Genomic DNA, 9,716 nt, shown 5'->3' on the forward strand with positions numbered 1-9,716 from the left:
CAGCCCTGACTGGTGCATCTATACACAGGTGGGCTTTGGCACAGCCCGGTTAGTAGAAGGGCACTGGGTCTGGAATGAGAGGACCTGGGTTCAGATCTCAGCTCTGTCATTTCCTAACTGTATGACCAGGGACAAGTCACTTTTACCTCTTGGGCCTCAATTTCCTCAGCTGTAAAATAAATGATTTAGCAAGTGCTATCCCGAGGGTAGGCCATATTGTCTAGTGGGAAGAGGCCTAGATTTGAAGTCAGACCTGAATTTGAATGTGACCTCTGATACTTAACACCTGTGTTTTCCCCTTCCTGACTTCAGTGTCCTGATCTGTAATGTGAGGGTGGTTGGGCCAGATGACCCCTAACTCAGGTTACCCAAAGAACTGTTAGGAATAGCTTCTTTATCAAGGTAAACAGAAACCTGGGAAGTCCTACAGGTAAAATAGACTGAAGAGTATATGAGTAAATGGCTTCGAAGAGATTTGAGCTTCCACGGGAAGAGAACAATCTCATGAGGGGAGTGGGCTCTTAGCAGTCTGTGGACTTGCAAGCCTAGGAATCAGGAGTCGTGTTGTGGCTTATCCACGCACACCCATGGTGACTGGAGATCTCCTGATGGCCATTTGAAAGCCAATACTTACTTCCCTCAACGTTTTCTCCAAAGTGTCTTTCCTTTGTGCGTGCGTGGTGGGCTCAGAGCTCTCTCAGCCAATCAGGAGCTGTCCTCTATATGCACAGCATGCCAGTCATATTGCCAACCTTCAGGAAAGCCACGAGAGGAGTGGGTGGAAGCGGGGTTACATTTAGCAAGTGAATTTATCACCACCACAAGCTGAATGCAAGTTCCTTGACAGTAGGGACTGTTTCTTTTTCATTTAAGTGCAGAGAGTTCCTTGCACAAAGACTAGGCTTGTACAAATGGTATTGAAATGACAACCCAGAGGAATGAATTTGACTCTTAGACCTCTGGAACATCAAAGCTAGAATATACTGTAGAAAATATCAAATTAGGGGTGGCTAGGTGGCACAGTAAATAGAGCACCGGCCCTGGAGTCATGAGGAACTGAGTTCAAATGTGGCCTCAGACACTTAACACTTACTAGCTGTGTGACCTTGGGCAAGTCACTTAATCCCAACTGCCCTGCCTTCCCCTCTCCAAAAAGAAAAAAGGAAAATATCAAATTCAATCCTCTCCTTTTACAGATGAAGAAAGTGAGGCCCCAGGAAGAAAGTTAACTTGTTCAAGGTCACAGTAAGGCCTAGAGCAAGGATTAGATGTCATATCTTTTTGGTATGGAACTTTGGGCCAGGCTGTTCCTCTCTCTGGGCCTCAGGTTCTCCCCCTGTGGAAAGGAGGGATTTCAGAGGTCCCCCCCAGCTCCAGAGCTATGATCCTACGTCTGGGATCAGAGGACCTGGCATCCAAACCTGCCACTGTCCCTGGCTACTTGTGTGACTGTGGGCAAGTCACCTAACCCCATTTGCCTCTGCTTGTTCCTCTGAAAGCAGAGGCTTAGATTAGGCAGCTAGTGAGGGTCCTTTCATTTTTATATTGTCCTATGTTTCCCATGACCTCTCCTCCTGTAAAACTGCACACCCTTTGACTCAACAACATCACTACTAGGTCCGTATCCCAAAAAGATCAAAGGAGCAAGAGACCTATACATACAAAAAATATTTATAGCAGCTCTTTTTGTGGTGGCAAAAAATTGAGAGGGGCTGTCCTTCATTTGGGGAATGGCTGAACAAGCTGTGGTATATGAATGTCATGGAATACTATTATGCTCTAAGAAATGATGAGCAGGCAGATTTCAGAAAAACCTGGAAAGACTTATATGAACTGATGCAAAATGAAAACATTGTACACAGTAACAGCAACATTGTGTGATGACCAGCTATGAATGACTTAGCTCTTCTCAGCAATTCAATGATCTGAGACAATTTCAAAGGACTCACGATGGAAAATGCTATCTACATCCAGAAAAAGAACTGATGGAGTCTGATTGCAGATCAAAGCAGACTATTTTCACTTTCTTCATTTTTTCATGGTTTTTTCCTTTTGGTCTATTTCTCCTTTCACAGCATGACTAATATGGAAATGTTTTACACGATTGTATATATATATAAATTATATCAATGGCTTACCATTTTAGGAAGAGGGGAGGGAAGGGAGGGAGAAAAATTTGGAACTCAAAATTTTGTAAAAATGAATGTTAAAAATTGTCTTTACATATAATTGGAATAAATAAAATACTATGAAAAAATAAAATGATCTGGAGAAGGAAATGGCAAACTGATCCAGCCTCTTTGCCAAGAAAACCTCAAAAGGGGGGGGTGAGACATGCCTGAAATGACTGAACCATCCCAATAAATAACCTCACCTGGGTCCTGGTGGCTTTTCTCATCAGACTTCCAGGTCATTCTCCCTCCTTTCTCAAGGAGTCAGCACCTGGCTTTATACTATGGGACTCCCACTCCTGTGCTGGGCATCCCTTCAAATAACGTTTCTCACACATATCGACCTCCTCAAGTCCCTTGATCTTCCACCTTAGCCCCACACAAGAATGCTCACCCTCTTTACCTCATTACTCACCAATGTTCCACTTCCATGAGCCAGAACTCTGGCATTCCTGAAGCTGACCATCACTCTCTACCCTTCTGGTTCTCCCTGTGCCTTGTCCCCTCTCTTTGACACAGCTTCTAGTCCCTCCACTCCTTCCCACTTTCCCAGGCTGACACTTCTACCCTGGCCTCACTTTCCTTCCTCCCTTTTGAATCTCACCGTTTTCATTAGCCACCAATTCAACTTTCTCAGTCCTTGACCTTAAATCCCTTGTCCCAGGGTCCTATCATGAATGAATGAATAACCCCTTTCTACACTCCAACCCTAAAGTGCTCCCAACCATCCAGCATCTCTGCACTTTCCTGAGGGTGGGTGAATGTCCCTAGAGGAAGTCCCACCACTGTGCTGAATCCTGTCCCACCCTCTCTCTCCATGGGAGTTCAGAACCTCAGAACTCATCCTATCTCATGAGTTCGGGTCCAATATCTGCCTTGACCACAGGTGAAAGTGGCCACCATCCACACCTGCCTTGAGAAGATCTCTGCTGCCCTCTCCTGGCTATCTAACTCCTTTGCAGCCTTTGCTAACACCTCAGAATTAGAAAGGACCAAAGATGCCCTACAGTCCAGCAACCCCTAAACAAGATTCTTCACTATCACGCTCTGGACACGAGGTCATCCAGCCCCTGCATGAAGACAGTAGCCAGGAATTCTCTACACCTAGGAGAAGCCCTTTCCACTTTTAGGGCAGACAGCTCTGTATGTTAGAAAGTTTTTCCTGATAACAAACCTTTTCGTACCTTGGCCCCATGGTCCCTGGAACAGTCTGGACCAAACATTTTGTGCACCACAACCTTTCAGATGCATAGAGGACCAAATATGCTTGCCTGTCCCATCCAATATTTCAGAGGGAGCAGAATCTGACTTTTTTTTTTAAACAAGAAGTATATTTAAACAACAAGATGTTTGACTTGAAGGGAAAACTATCTAGGATCAATTTCTTTATAGTAATTTATCCCTACTGAGAGACAGAGATTGCCCTGCATGTAACAGCTACGTACAAAAAAGTTATAAAATTGTCCTTGGTTTTACAATGATAAAAGAAAAACATTGAAATTATCCAATCAAACAAGGTATGCAAGGATTTTTTGTTGTTGTTGTTAAACAGTGAGAGCAAAATAACTTACTGGAATATAAAGATAAAAGTTGAATGAGCATGCCACTAATGGAGAAAAGGGATATTTTCACAGAACCAGTTTGTTTTTCCCCTCCCCATCTCCATTTGATGTTGATCAAAACATACCATCAGCCATTTAGTTAAAAAAAAAAATACGCATTATGCCTGTGCACATACACGAGTTACTTTATGTACAATAAAGGAATGGGGGAGGGAATCAAAGAAGAGAGAAAACTATACTGCAGTAGCCAGGACGTGGATGAACCAAATCTTGGTTTCCTAATTGTGAATGTGCTGTTTTCCTTGGGAGCCCAGTTCTGGAGTAGAGCTGTAGATTCCCTTTTTAGTAAGCGCCTCCTGTCTGCTGCTGGAATACATCAATTGCATCTTCATCCTCCATTTCCAGCTGTGCAGGTGTGTCTGTTTCATTGATTGGTTGCCCATCAAATCAGAATCTGATCTGCCTCATTGACAAACTCTGTCGTTCACAATAGGCTTTCATTAGTTTACTAAGTGGTGTGTGCCTCTTAATCTTAAATTGCACCACCGAACCGTCTTGCCCTGCCACCTTCAAATGAATGTGGTCGTTTTCGGTCTTGACTCCTTCCTTCGGCTTTTCATCGGCCATGGCGAGTCCGGGGGTCTCCTCAGCTGCCGCTTCACAAAAGAGGCACCAGGATGGTCCGCTCCAAGGGAACAGAGGTAGAAGCAGCAGCAGTAGGAGCAGGAGGAAGAGGAGGAGGAGGAAGATGATGGTGGTGATGGTGAGGAAGAAGAGGAGAAGGAGAAGGTGGAGGAGGAGGAGGAAGATGATGGTGGTGATGGTGAGGAAGAGGAGGAGAAAAAGGAGGAGGTGGAGGAGGAGGAGGAGGAGGAAGAGGAGGAAGAAGAGGAGCAGAATCTGACCTTTGTGCAAAGTCCCAACACAGAAGCTGAGCCTGGACATGAGTAAACAGAGGAAAACCCCGATTTTGATGAAGAAATAAAGACCAACAATTAAGCAAAGGCTGAAGAGATGAGTCCAGCAGAAGAGAGGAATCACAAGCAAAACATAAAAAGAGAAAAAGGGCTTGGCCGCAAATACATGAAGCCCAAGTCTTCTTTTCTCTGGGATAAACCACCCTTCAAGTGAACCTTATGTGACAGGTTCTCCAGTGTGCCCATCAACCTGCCTGGTCTCTGTGGAATATGCTCTAACTTGGTAATAGCTTTCTTATACTGTGAGTTCTAGAACAGTGCCCTGAGCTGACCAGGGAAGGAGAGAATGGAAAGAATCTCCTGTTCCAAATGTTGTCTTGCTCTTGATGAACCCCAAGATTGCATTCAGCTTTTAGGTGACCCACTTGTCTCATACCCACAAGTCTATTCTGCACAAAGCATTGTCCAGGTTCCTCTGGTTCAGATGGTGACGTGAGAGGTCATCCAGGATCCCAACCCTCCCATGTGGACCCTAGCAAAGAGCTACAAAATAGCCACTGACTAAACAACCATCCAGAAAACCAATGACAAGCTACAGTGAACACCATCCAGCCCAGGAGGCACAAACATGTGATCACCATGGTGCTCACCAGATGCTCACCAGGGATGGGTTCCTTCTACCAGGGAAGCCAAGGCAGTCGCAAGTAAGTAACCAAGAAATCTGTCAGTACTCAAACCAGAGATGCTCCAGAGATAACTGTAGCTTGCCCTACTCTATACTTTAACAATTAAAATCTGTGTGATCTGTATGTGTGTGTATACTTAATTGCATAGCATCTAAGTATTAGTAGAAAAATTAATCAAATTACAGAGAGAAATAGCAAAACTCAATAGGCAGGGGGCGGCTAGGTGGCACAGTGTATAGAGCACCACCCTTGGAGTCAGGAGGACCTGAGTTCAAATCTGGCCTCAGACACTTAACACAAAAAACTGGTGTGTGACCTTGGGCAAGTCACTTAACCCCAATTGCCCTCCAAAAAGCAAAAAAAAAAAAACCTCAATAGGTGAAGATCTTAATTGAGCCTTTCAGACAAAGCAAAATCCAGCAAAATATTAAATAAGAAAAAAACTAAGAACATGAATAGAATTTTAGAAAGTTTAGACAGGCTTAGAAGTCTGATGATTACTGAATGGGAATAAAAAGGAGTAGACATGTTTTAAGCTGAGAATGACACCTTGACATAAATTGTCCATATGTTAGGGCATGAAAGTCCATAAATATTTGTTTAGAAATGCGGAAAATCCAAAGGATTAAAAGCTTTTTACTAACTACAACTCTAAAAATTATAATCAATAAAGGCATAGTCAGCAAGGATTACAAAGCATAGTGCCTCTATTTGTTCCAGGATCCATAGGCATTGAGATGTAAGGCCAAGGATCCCGGAGGGGTGGAATGTAATAGTAATGGAATTTAAAGATCCCCCTGTATTGGCTTGGTTTTTGGATTGACTGTGTTAAAACCCAGAGCTTGTGAATCCCACTTGTGGGATGGACTTGCTGATGTGAAAAGAGAGTGCTGAACTGGGAGGAGCTGGTGACATAAATTTAGAGAGACACAAGGAAAGAGAGAGGCAGAAGAACTTTTTGGAAGCAGCATCTTGGAGGCAGAGAGATGGAGAGGATTGCTGAGGGCCAGTTCAAATTGTCCAGAACTTTTTAGAGCTGCCACCCAGAGCTGCCAAGGACTGAGGAGACATGGCTCTCATGCTGGTACTTTGTCTGTTTTGATGTTGTTTTGCCAGATTTGTACACTGGTGAAGGACAGTGCTGTTGCTGCAGAGGTTCTAGAACCTTGCTGTTGGTTCAGAGCTCCTGAGACTGTTCTGCAGACAGAGAGTGAATTCTGTGCACTGATGAAGGACAGTGCTGTTGTTGCAGAGGTCCTGGAATCTTGCTGTTGGTTCAGAAGCCCTGAAGAAGGATTTTCTTGTTGTATGTTTACAGAAATCCTGGAAGAGCGTTTTGCTAATGTTTTCAGGGGTCCTAGGACTGTTCTGCAGATAGAGAATGAATTAATGAAGACGCTGGCAATGTATCTTGTGGCCTTGCTAAGCTTTGTCTCCCCAGGAACAAGGATTGCTGAGAACTTGCCTCATGTCAAGATGAAGAAAAGACCTCTCTTTGGGTATTAAATGCTGTGCTTAAGCTTGTTGTAACTCTGGGGTAGATTCAATTGTGATCCAAGGGTGGGGAACTTTTGATTTTTTGTACTCTGTGACTGACCAAATGAATGTACTTTACTTATGATGGGAAACTAATCTCCATTTGAGAAGAGGGGCTTTGTGGTTGACTAAATGAATGTACAGCCTAGGGGTGGAGTAGTACTTAGAAGAGGGTCTTTGGGATTGACTAAATGAATTATAATGTCCAGGGGTGGAGCAGTACTTGGAGATTATTGAATTACACTTGGTGAATGCTGTATTTTGAATGATGTTATTTTGATTATCTCTGTTCTTAATTTTTCACTGAATAAAATGGAGAGCACCTATGCTGGTATTTTGAACCTTGGGAAGTTGCCTTTGCTTGGCATTACAGACCTCTGAAAAAAAAGATTGAAACTGAAATGGACACACACAAAAATAAACTTTAAAGAATTGACGCGTGTGGGGCAGCTAGATGGTGCAGTGAATAGAGCACCAGCCCTGGGGTCAGGAAGACCTGAGTTCAAATTTGACCTCAGACACAACACTTTACTAGCCATGTGATCTTGGGCAAGTCACTTAACCTCAATTGCCCTGCCTTCCCTTCTCCAAAAAAAAAAAGTAAATAGATAATTTCATCAAATAAAATGACAGCTATGAGACAATAAACCAAAAACTTTTTGGATACATCCAAAGCAGTTGTGTAGGGGAAATTTTATATCTCTAAACACTTTTTTTGGCAAAGGAGAAAAAAAATAGATCAATGAATCAGGCATGCAACTTTAAAATGAAAAAAAAAATCAATAAAAAACCCCCAAAGTAAACACCAAAACAGAGACCCTGAATATCAAAGAATAGGTTACCAAAATTAAAAGCAAAAACAGAATACATCGATTAATAAAATTAGGAGCTGGGTTTTATTTTGGTGGAGGAAGGGGAGAATTAATGATTAATTTAATGTTTTAAATTAAATATTTTTTAAAAGTGAAGAAAACTAAATGGATAATATTCCCTATATGGTTTCACTCCAGCACTTGGAAGCTTGGTGAATCTTCTTCAGACCATGAGTGACTGTGGTATTGTGTGGAGTGATGAAATCTTCTAGTTGGCTGAGGGATTAGGAGGAGAGATAAGTCAGAAGTGAATGTGCATAGAAGAGGCTTGGTCCTGTGATCGGATCTTCTGCTCTCTTCACAGCTACTGTGAAGTGTGTCCACAAATACATGATGCCTCTTTTTTTTAAATCTTTCTTTTTTTATTCTTTCCTGATATTAAAGAGTATTTGAAGGTGGAACTGACCCAGTTATAACCTTGTGAACTTCAAGAGATCAGAAGAAACATCAGGGGCCCCTTAGGGATTGGAGTTGTTGGCAACAGAGACCATCAAAATTGGTAAAAGTTGGAATAGCTAGATGTCACAGTGGAGAGAATGCTAGGCCTGGAGTCAGGATCTAAGTTCAAATCTAGTCTCAGGAACTTACTAGTGGTGTGACCCTGGGCAATTTATCTGGCAGTTTCTTTATCTGTGAAATGGATGTCTAACAGCACCTACCTCTCATGATTGTTGTAAGGATTGAATGAAATAATATCTGTGCACATTGGCTGGCACAGAGTAGGTGCTGTGTAAAAGTTATTGTTGTTATTAATAAAAGTGAATGAATGCAGTGAATAGTCAGCCCAGCAACTGACCGGTTTGACTCAAACCAGCTGTGTATTGCCCCACCAGCTGAGACTCCTTGTCCTGGAAACAGCAAGCCCTACTAAGTAAGGAAGCAACTTCTCTATCATAATGTCATACCCCCAAATGACCTTGGTGAAGACTCTGGGAAGAGGAAAAGGGCAGCTAAGGCCAGAATCAGAAGGTCTGCCTTGGTTCCACATGTTCACTATACATGGGCCTGAGTACCTTTTACTTTAAGCTTGAGCCCGCTCCCCCAGAGGGACTTTATGTATTTAAAAGGAAAAGCATTCTTTGTTGTAACCACTCTTCCGGTTAACATCAGTAAATAAATACCCTTTTGGAAAAGCTAATTGATGCCAACGGGTTGATTATTGTTGGGGAGCACACTGGATAGGGGTGTTCGTGAGCGACTGTAGTAGAGTATCCTGCCTGGTCCCTGAGGGTTAACTGCTGATGGAACCCTTTGGGAAGTAATCAGCTGCCCTCTGGGTACTGGGTTCTTCTGCAGGGTTAAGAGTGGGAGTGGATGGTGGTGAAGCAGCCCAGAGGTCAGTGCTATGATGTCATGGGGAGAAATTGGACAGGCTGGGTTAGGGCACAGCGAACCTCTCAGCCAATACCATTGCCAAATAGCCAGAATAGGGCAGTCAGGATGGGGAAGGGCCTTGGGCTCCTGCAATGGGAAAGCTGGTTGAAAGAAACGAACATGTTCAGCCCAGAGAAAGAAAGCCTCTGAGTGGGTGGGGACACGTTCTAAGGGTCAAATAAGGCGACTGAAGTGCTTTGTGAGACAATAAAGCACCAAGAAAATGTTTCAAAAAGCAAAGCAACCTACAATTGATTGGAAAGGGAGCTTCAAGCCATGGGGCTTTCCCCATCTCTCTTCCAGAATCCCTTGCCTTCAAGGCTTGCTTCCCACTCCAGGAAGTGGGGCCTTGCTCTGCAGCTCCTTACTTTGGAACAGATCTATGGTGCACACATAGGATTCCCTGCAGAGTGGAAGCTCCCAGAGGGGGGGGGGGGGGGGGGGGGGGTTTGTTTCCTTTTTTTTATCCCCGCCGTGGTCAGATGTGGATGTCTTGTGATCTGAGGAAATTCCCATATGGTTAAAGTCACCAATTAACTCAGGTGAAGCGATCGATCCTTACTATGGAATGCAAGCCTTTCTGATAAATTGAAGTGGA

General features: G+C 43.5%; 1 protein-coding gene and 1 pseudogene across 1 annotated transcript in view; both read right to left on the reverse strand.

Moving 5' to 3' along the window:
- Nucleotides 1–9,716, reverse strand: part of HES6 (hes family bHLH transcription factor 6) — a 312,570-nt gene that overhangs the window by 145,923 nt on the left and 156,931 nt on the right. The gene's annotated exons all lie outside the window — the stretch shown is intronic.
- Nucleotides 3,933–4,680, reverse strand: LOC138173161 (uncharacterized; annotated as a pseudogene).

This window comes from Petaurus breviceps, unplaced genomic scaffold, assembly GCF_028583685.1.
Source record: "Petaurus breviceps papuanus isolate PSGF00001 unplaced genomic scaffold, PetGlider_PUasm1.0 567, whole genome shotgun sequence".
In the NCBI taxonomy this organism is placed as follows: Eukaryota; Metazoa; Chordata; class Mammalia; order Diprotodontia; family Petauridae; genus Petaurus; species Petaurus breviceps.